At 48.7% G+C, this 8748-nt stretch overlaps 2 non-coding genes across 2 annotated transcripts; one reads left to right on the forward strand and one right to left on the reverse strand.

The window, feature by feature from the left end:
• Positions 1-5494: 5494 nt before the first annotated feature.
• TRNAV-AAC lies at positions 5495-5567 on the forward strand. Its single transcript has one exon. It is a non-coding gene; the product is annotated as a tRNA-Val (tRNA).
• Positions 5568-7682: 2115 nt separating this feature from the next.
• Positions 7683-7756, reverse strand: TRNAT-AGU. Its single transcript has one exon. It is a non-coding gene; the product is annotated as a tRNA-Thr (tRNA).
• Between the last annotated feature and the right edge of the window lie 992 nt (positions 7757-8748).

The raw sequence follows: 8748 nt of genomic DNA on the forward strand, positions 1-8748 counted from the left end.
CCCCAGTGATTCTAAGGGACAGAATCCCAGATGCGCAATAAAATTCTGCCTCCTTAAGCTCGAGTTTTCCATGCCCAGAATTTAACGGTCACCAGATGGATCAGACTGAACAGGTTTCAAACCTCGAGGAGGCTCTTACCTTCTAAACAGGGACGGCTGTTTTCTAGTAAAATCACTAAAAGGGAAGGAGAAAACTCGAAAGAGGTTCCTCCTGGCGTTCACGTCCGTTAACCCAAATACTCTCTCAGTCCTCAAAGAGAGACCTGGAGAAGGAGACTTGCTGCAGCAAAGCCACAGGGGTCTCTGAGGTTTCCCTGGCCCCTCGCCCCTGTCCTGCCTGGCTGATGTCAGCATCTCTCTGTGAGGTCACCACCTCCCCACCACCTTGGACCAATAGGCTGAGGTCCTGCAAAAGGCCTTTGTGATGTCACTGCCACACCCCTCCCTTGCTGTGCCAATGTCCTTCCCCTGGCCAGGCACTTTGGAGGTTTGAGCTACTCCCTGTGGATCACCCCACTCCAGGAGCGTTCGTTCTAGGCAGCAAGCCGGCTAGACAGGGAAACATCAGACGCTGCTCCCAGTGCTACACTCAGTTTTTCAGAAATTAGTCAACTTTATGGCCAGAAGAGACCATTAGAGCATCTAATCTGACCCCCTGCATATCACAGGCCTCCTGTAGGACACAAGAGCTACTTTGGGGGCAAACACATTCCAGAAAGGCATCTAGTCTTCATTAAATGACATCAGGAGATGGAGAATCCACCACTTTCCTTGGTAGCTTGTTCCTGTGGTGAATCATCCTCGCTGTTTGAATATTTGTGCCTTAGTTGAAATATGAATTTGTCTCTTTTCACCTTCCAGCCACGGGGTCTTGTTATGCCTTTCTCTGCTAGATTAAAGAGCCCTTTAATAGCCAATATTTTCTCTCCATTAAGGCACTTCAACACTTCAATGAAGTCACCTTTCAATCTTCTTTTGATCAGCTAAACAGGTTGAGCTCTTTCAATAGCTCACCAGAAGGTATTTTTTCCAGCCCTCAGGACATTTGGTGGCTCTTTGCTGCCCCAGCTCCAATTTCACAACATCTTTTTCAAACGAGGACACCAAAACTGGAGGCAGTATTCCAGTATCAGTCTCACTGATGCCGTGTCACCTCCTGTGACGTTATTGACATAATCTGTAACTGTATAGATCACCATTGCGACCACTGTTCTATATTTGCAGCCAATATTACAGGGAAGTGGTCATGTAAGGGGTCTATGGAGAGGTTCTGATTGGCTGATTATAATGATGCTATCTCTAGATGTGTGTCATTTTTTTGTAGTTGACATTATGAATATTGGCTCTATGCTGCCTGTATTTCAGACTTGTGCTCTGCTTCAGGGAATGATACCTTTTGTTTAATTGATGGAAACATAAACTAGACACTTAGAGGCTTGGAACTGATTTAAGCTGATGGACAGGTTTGCTAGGTTTTTATGCATTTGGACAGCAAAATGTTGAGTGTTCACATTCATTTCAAGCATCCTTCTATGGTGGAGCTCCTCAACATAATGGAGAATGGAAATGAAAATGTTTTTCTTTTCTTTAAGAGGGCACCTGGTTTTGAACAAAGGACCACTTGATCTGCAATCAAACACTCTACCACTGAGCTATACCCCCATTACAACAGGAGTATAGATTCGTGATCTCCAGGACTTTGAAGGACAGACCCTGCTTCATCGCCTCCTTTGCCATTCCCAGACCACAGGTGGTTTTAAAAATGGGGTTTGATTAAACTTCTTAAATGTGGTAAACACCACAGCTTGCACCCCCACTGATATAGCTTCTCCCCATGACAGAGCTGCCACCTCCTGGGGAAGTGGATTGACTACACCAACGGGAAAACTCTCCCCCCTCAGCATGGAGCAGTGGTTCTCAAGCTATGGGTCAGGACCGCAAAGTGGGTTGTGATCCTGTTTTAATGGGGTCACCAGGGCTGGCATTAGACTTGTTGGGTCCTGAAGCCAAAAGTCTGAGCCCCCCCACCCAGGGCTGAATCCCTCAGGCTTTGGTTTTGCCCTCCCCCCACTGGGGCTCAGTCTTTGGCACTCCCCCTCCAGTGGGGGGGCTTGGTCCCTCTTTCCAGGGCTACGTATTAAGTTATTTTGGCAGAAGGAGGTTGCAGTGAAAGGACATTTGAGAAACCCTGGCACAGAGCATCTCCATTACTGAGCTGCAGCAGCATAGACTCACTGTTTGAAACATTGACCTGGCCTTAGCCTCTGAATATGTCTAGGCTTGGCTCCCTATGGCACTGTTGTGATCAGACCCTGAAAGTGCAGCCATGGAGACACCACACACCAGCCTTGCCTAGCTGGCAAGGATCAAACCTTCACAGAAAGACACCCATGGTTTTCTAGCCCAGCTACCTAAGGCCTCAACCACTTAACATAGGGGTCTTTCTACACTCTGGTTCTGTTCTCACTGAAGGGTCATTACAAATTGTTTGCTCAGACCAGCTTCCCCAGCACACTCACTGCTGTGCAGCTCTGTACGTGTGGCCATGGCTGAACAGCAAGAATTCCTGCCCATTTCCCTACTGGCTGGAGCATGATTAGAGTGTGTTTGTGGTTAATGATGTTGCTGTAGATTGTTCATTCCCTGCCTTGGCAATTCAGACAGTCCCTTTTCCCGTTGTATCGCCAGCACCTCTGTGAGTCCAATAACAGAGGCAGGTTTTCTCTGGGCACTGAGATTTTTGAGGGCGTTGGTGGCTCCTTTCTTTCCTCACCCTGGAGTAAACTCAGCTTTTTATTCCATCCTTGATGACTCATGGAATAACAACAGCAGCATGAAGAGGAGAGTGAATATCTCACTGCCAGGGGGAAGGTGGACGCATCCCCTCTGTCTGACCATTGCCATTGCAGGAGAGAAGGTTTCAGTGGAATCGAATGCCCTGGCTCAGACAATAGACACAGGGAGGTTTTGCTGTTCATGGATCTGTGCAAAGGAAATTGTGTGTCTGTGTGAAAATGAGGAGGGATATGAAATGCCCACGTGGTGGTGCCTAAGGCAAAAGGGAACCCTAGAGGATTAGAATAGGATAAGCTCTCAAGCAACATGTTTCTTACTTTGTCCATCTGTTAGTTTTGATTATTATCGATGGAAAGATTTTGCCATTGGGTTGTGTGTTTACACAGAAATTGACATTTTACCAACAAATACGTAATTCTTCCAAGCCTGCCTAGTCTGCTGGTGGTGAGTTTAGAGGGACACACTCACTCTTCCCACCCTCCATGCCAGGCCTGTGCTTTCCAGAATGTCAACTTCCCACAGAGCTGGGATCCTTCCCTCATCTCCCCCCAGACCACTGCCCCACCCCCACTTCTGGGGTCCCCTTCCAACACTGTCCAACTCCCCTGCTGGCAGGATCCCTTCCCATTCCTTTCATTCCTACCTCCCCTCTGAGCGAAAGCTCTGCATTGTTCCCACAATGGGAATTGAACCCAGGCCGCCTGGGTGAAAACCAGGAATCCAGATCATGAGACCATATGGGATTTGTAGAGTCAATAGCACATTTACACATTCACAGCCAATAATTAAAAGTAGCCATTCAAAAAAAGTCAAAGACAGACTTCAAAGAGAAATTGCAGAGTTACAATTGATTTGCAAACTTAATGCCATTAATTTGAACTTGAATAAGGACTGGGAGTAGCTGGCTCACGACAAAAGCAATTTTCCCTCTCTTGGTATTGACGCCTCCCCATCAATTATGGGGAGAGGACCACATCCACCCTGACTGAATTAGCCTTCAACACTGGTTCTCCCCTTGTACGGTAACTCTCGTCACTTCATGTTCCAATCTATATTTATGCCTCTATCTGCAATTTTCACTCCATGCATCTGAAGAAGTGGGCTTTTTACCCACGAACGCTTATGCCCAAATAAATCTGTTAGTCCTTAAGGTGCCACCGGACTCCTCATTGCTTTTAATTCTAAGCTGATCTTAACCCTTTCAGTACCCGTACAAACTCAGATGCTTCTCACCACAGGCTGGCTGGTGGCTTTTCAGCCAGGCTCTCCCCTGTCATCAGTGCTTCAGTTGCTTGGTGTGGGGGTGTCTGTAGACATAGGTGGCAGAGAGAGATAAAGCCTGGCAAATGTCTCTCCTTTTATCATGTCCTTTCTTCCCTCATGGCTTTGCCCCCCCACCCCCCTTCAGAGTCAGGTGAGCATCACTGCGTCTCTCCAAGCAAGTCTGAGCAATTCCCCTGGGGTGTCCTCATGCAGGTGAGTCATTGCATTGTAGCTCCCTTGCTGGACAATGGCTGTCGATGGGTTGTTTGACACCCTGTCCGGGTGTTGGTTACTTTCCTTGCTGTTGCCACTGGGGAGCTAATATTTGGCTGACTCCCCCACCTTGCAGCACAGTGACAACCACACTGCACAATTCTCATAACTTCATATGCATGAATGGTCTACATCTATGGGTAGAGAAATGACTTTCAGCAGATCATATCCTTTCCCTGATACCTTACAAGTCATGCTCTATATGTAAGATCACGATGATATGAAAATGAGGATTATGGGGGTTACAGCCGCTCCCCCAAAGGTATAGAATGTCACACTGAGATTCTATGTTCATTTGTTCTGTAACAGCATTACAGAGATCCAATGACTGACCAATGGCATTTTCAAGTGTTAAAATAGCAAGCTATCTCAGTCTCTCATTGGCTATCAGCGACTGAAGATGTGGTTTAATGTGCTGGAGCTTCAAGGCGAGGGTGGCTCTGTCCACTGCCTTCCGTTGCACTGCTGGGCCCCAAGTCCCTGGTGGCCAATATGTGACGCTGGGAGAAGAGAGTGGGGTGGCAAGTGGCGGCAGGACTTTTGCCACCAGGGTCTAGCTGCCCAACTTCCTCCTCGTACTGCTGGCCCCCCGTCGCCTTCAGGTAACCCAGGAACTAAGGCAGGAATAGGGTGAGGAAGCAAGTAAAGCCGAGCAAGGAAGGCAAAAGTGAATCTTGTCTTCATGGGCCGCTCGCAATGACGTCCTTTTTCTGTGCCACAGCTGACAACAACATCCCAGACAGAAAAGCAGGAGGCCAAAAAGAAACCGAGCAGCTGCTGAAGTAGTTCAGTTGGGAGCATGCTAGATTAACAGGCTCTTCTGTCCCCCTTTGTGCACGGGTGGGATGTTTTCTGAAAGTGCAGCAGTTCCTTTAACTGCCACGAGTCCCTCATTTCAGGCTATGCAGCAGGAAAAGGCAGCATGGGCTTCTGCACCGAGTTGGCCCAGCTGACCTTTCATTCTTCTCTTGCTCTTTGTCAGCAAGGGGAAGAAAAAGAAGCTCTCCCTCAAGCTGGAGTCACAAGGGTGATGTAAGGATGACTTCCTGAGCGCCCGCTCCAGTCCTCTGCTCTGCCAGCTGACCTATTGAAGGGCTGCCACCACTTTCTCCAGGTTTGTCCATCGGTCTGTGTCAGGGTGAGCAAGAACCAAGCAGATGGAGTTTCTGTAATGTAGTGGTTATCACGTTTGCCTAACACGCAAAAGGTCCCTGGTTCAAAACCAGGCAGAAACATGCTGGCTTCCTTTTCCCAGATCCCCTTGCTGTTCAGGAAGGCCTCCTCCTTCTCCTATTGGCCTGTCCGTGGGATAACTCCAACCCCTGCATGACAGAGGGTGCTGACAGCAGTGGAGAAAGCACCTTGGCGTCAGGCTGGAGAACCTAGAGGAGTGCGGCGTGTCACCTTTTGGAGGCTTGTGGCTTGGCCTCCTCTGCTGTTGGAGGTTGGCCGGTGGAGGCCGGCTCTTCCTGCTGGCCTCCTCTGTGTGACTTGCCAAAGGAGGAAGTGAGGCAGGAATGGGGCAAAAGAGGAAAGTCGAGCTGAGAAAGGCAGGGCAGAAAGTAAGCACCTCAGTGCGGCTCAGTGGGGTTAGTAGAGCATCACCATTTGTTCTGCAAAGCCGGGGGAGGTGCGGTTGGCTGCTGGGAGGCAGAATCCTGTGCCTGCCTCTTGGCTTCCCAGGGGTGGCTCCTTGCAGCCCAGGAGAAGCGGGGTTCTGGGAGGCAGGAAAAGCAGCAATGGCGAGGCTGAGTGGGCTCCTTTCTGGCCGAGATGGTGGGTCTGGGAGTTGCCTGTAAGCCATAAGTGGACTTGGTGCAGTGAAAACCGCTGCTCCATTCTGGCTGACCTGGGGGCGCCATTGATGACATGGGAGTGGGGGCAGGGCACTGGCTGTGAGCAAATGGGATCCAGGAAGCCCCAGCCTGCCCCTGCAGGGGCCGAGTCATCGTCTTCTCTCCTGCCATGGGGAGCCCGGCCTAGAGCCTGCCCAGCATGTGCTGCAGCTCGAGCATTAAGCCTTCCTGTGGCATAACCGAACTACGGCCTAGTGTAATCAGGTGTAAAGTTTAGATTGTGAATTTATCTTTAATTTCCACGGTAACTTTGCTCTTTTATGCCTACCACTTATAATCCTTAAAACTCCATCTTTCTGTAGTTAATAAATCTGTTTTATGCTGTACTTAAACTGGTGTATTTTGCTTGAAGTTCGTGGGAAATCGCAGCTCCATTACAAGGCTGGTTCATGTATTATTCACAGTGAGGGACAGGTGGAGTGGGTAATAAACTCAGGCTTCTGATTAAGACAAGATGGTATGATCCAGGGGCGCAAGGCTGCAGAGCTGGGGGGAATTGGCGGGAGGCTCTCTATCTATCATTAGTGTTATGAGTGGCTGGGAGAAGCATTCATGTAACTCAGTTGGATGTGTCCCTACCTGTGGATGTCTGTGTAAGTGCAATATCTGCCAAAGATTCTCAGTTCCTCACAGCATCACAGTGTGAGAGGGAGCCCAGGCAGTGGGACACAGGCTCAGGGGTCCCACTGTTCAGGTTGCATCCCATAGATCCCATCACAGACTTTCAACAACCACAGCAGATGTTCACTGAAACAGTGAGAGAGATGGCAAAATAGTGATCTCCAGTGCCTGCAGACATCAAACTATCAGGAATTCTGTGCACAGAGAGGACTCTGCTAGTGGAAAATGCCTGTGGAAAAGACCCTTCTGTCCCCAGCTGTGGTCGTACAGTGCTTAGTGCTCTGCGTTGTGGCCTCAAGAGCCATGGATGTAAGTTGAGTTACGGTGACCTTTTCCTTGTCTCCACGTTTCTTAGGTGCCTCCTTCGAACACTTGTCAGAAAAAACAACCGGTTTCTTTTGGAAGCATTTGCATTGCAAGGCAGACACAGTCCTCTCTGTTTCCTCAAAAGATTGACCAAAAGGTGGGAGGAGTGGACACATTTGGCAAGGCACTACTGGGTGCTGCATCTCTAACCTCCACTTTACCTGGCAGGTGCCTCTGTGACTTTTCTCCCAGCGGCTCCATTTTTCATCAGTGACAATCAAAAGGAAGATGACATGACATCTGTGTGCAGATATCCTCAGCGAATCACAAGGACGTGTGGCGCAGGCTCTTGTGTTGCAGCAATTGTAGTTGAAGCAACCACCATGCTAATGCCAGTCACAGCAGCCTTTTCATCAGCTCCAGGCTTGTGATCTGATTCTTTCCAATGTTTCTCTCCAAAGAAACCTTTTCCTTAGCAAGCAATTACTTGGATACCAAGGGAGGTCTCTTCTGTTTCCCGGAAAGACACAGGAAAATGTCAGCAGAGGAGACAAAAGTCATAGAACAAGGCACCACTGGGAGTTGAACCCAGGATCTCCTGTTTACTAGACAGGTACTTTAGCCAGCTAAGCCATGGTGCCTGCCTCAAGAAAGTACTTGCAACTTTCTTGAGGCAGACTGCTTGCATCCGAAGAAGTAGGTATTCACCCACGAAAGCTCATGCTGCTTTGCTGCTTCTACAGAACCAGACTAACACAGCTACCCCTCTGATACTTGCAACTGTTCCATTTGATGGTCCAGGACAACACCTGCAAATTCCAAACTACAGACGTTCCCCATTTCCCTCAAGACTTGCAAGGAAGAACTGGCAGGCCAAGCCAGGATCTCCTGGTTACTAGGAAGTCACTTCAGCCAGCTCTTCCCAAAGATCATTATCCAGAGACCTATAAACAGACACTGCAGATGTTCACCGACAAAGAGATTCCAAAATAGAGTTCTCCACTGCCTGCAGCCATCACGCTACCAGGAGTTCTGTGCACAGAGAGGCCCCTGCTGGTGGGAAAGGCTTTGGTAGAGACTCTTCTGACACCAGCCGTTCTCATATACTGTTTAGCACTTTGTGTTGTGGCTTCAGCATCCAGAGACGCCAGTTCAGTTAGGGGACATTTTTCCTGTCTCCACATTTGTCTAATGGCTCCTTTCAACTCTTGTCACCAAAAAGACCTGTTTCTTTTGCAAGCGATGTACAGCTAGGCAAAGGCAGTCTTCTCCATTTCCTCAAAAGATCACCAAGCTGTGGGGAGAAGAGACACATTCAGCCAAGCTGGATGCTGAATCTCCTCTTTCTTCAGCAGGTGTCTCTGAAGGACACAAATCTCCACTGTGTAGAGGAAAAGAATAGGAGTTTATTACACACAGCGCTGGCGGAGTGGGCTTATTAGGCTCAGAGACACTATTAATTAATTAATTACAATAGAATATATAGATTTTCCATGGGTGGGGGAAAGTGACGGCGTAGGCAGTTCCAAACCCTAGGATAGGTTTTGCAGCAAGACAAGATAGCACAGTAGCCAATGGTTAACAGGTCACATAATGTCTCCACCCATGGTCTCAAGTTAGCGAGTTAACATTT

Source organism: Mauremys mutica, chromosome 26 (genome assembly GCF_020497125.1).
Source record: "Mauremys mutica isolate MM-2020 ecotype Southern chromosome 26, ASM2049712v1, whole genome shotgun sequence".
In the NCBI taxonomy this organism is placed as follows: Eukaryota; Metazoa; Chordata; order Testudines; family Geoemydidae; genus Mauremys; species Mauremys mutica.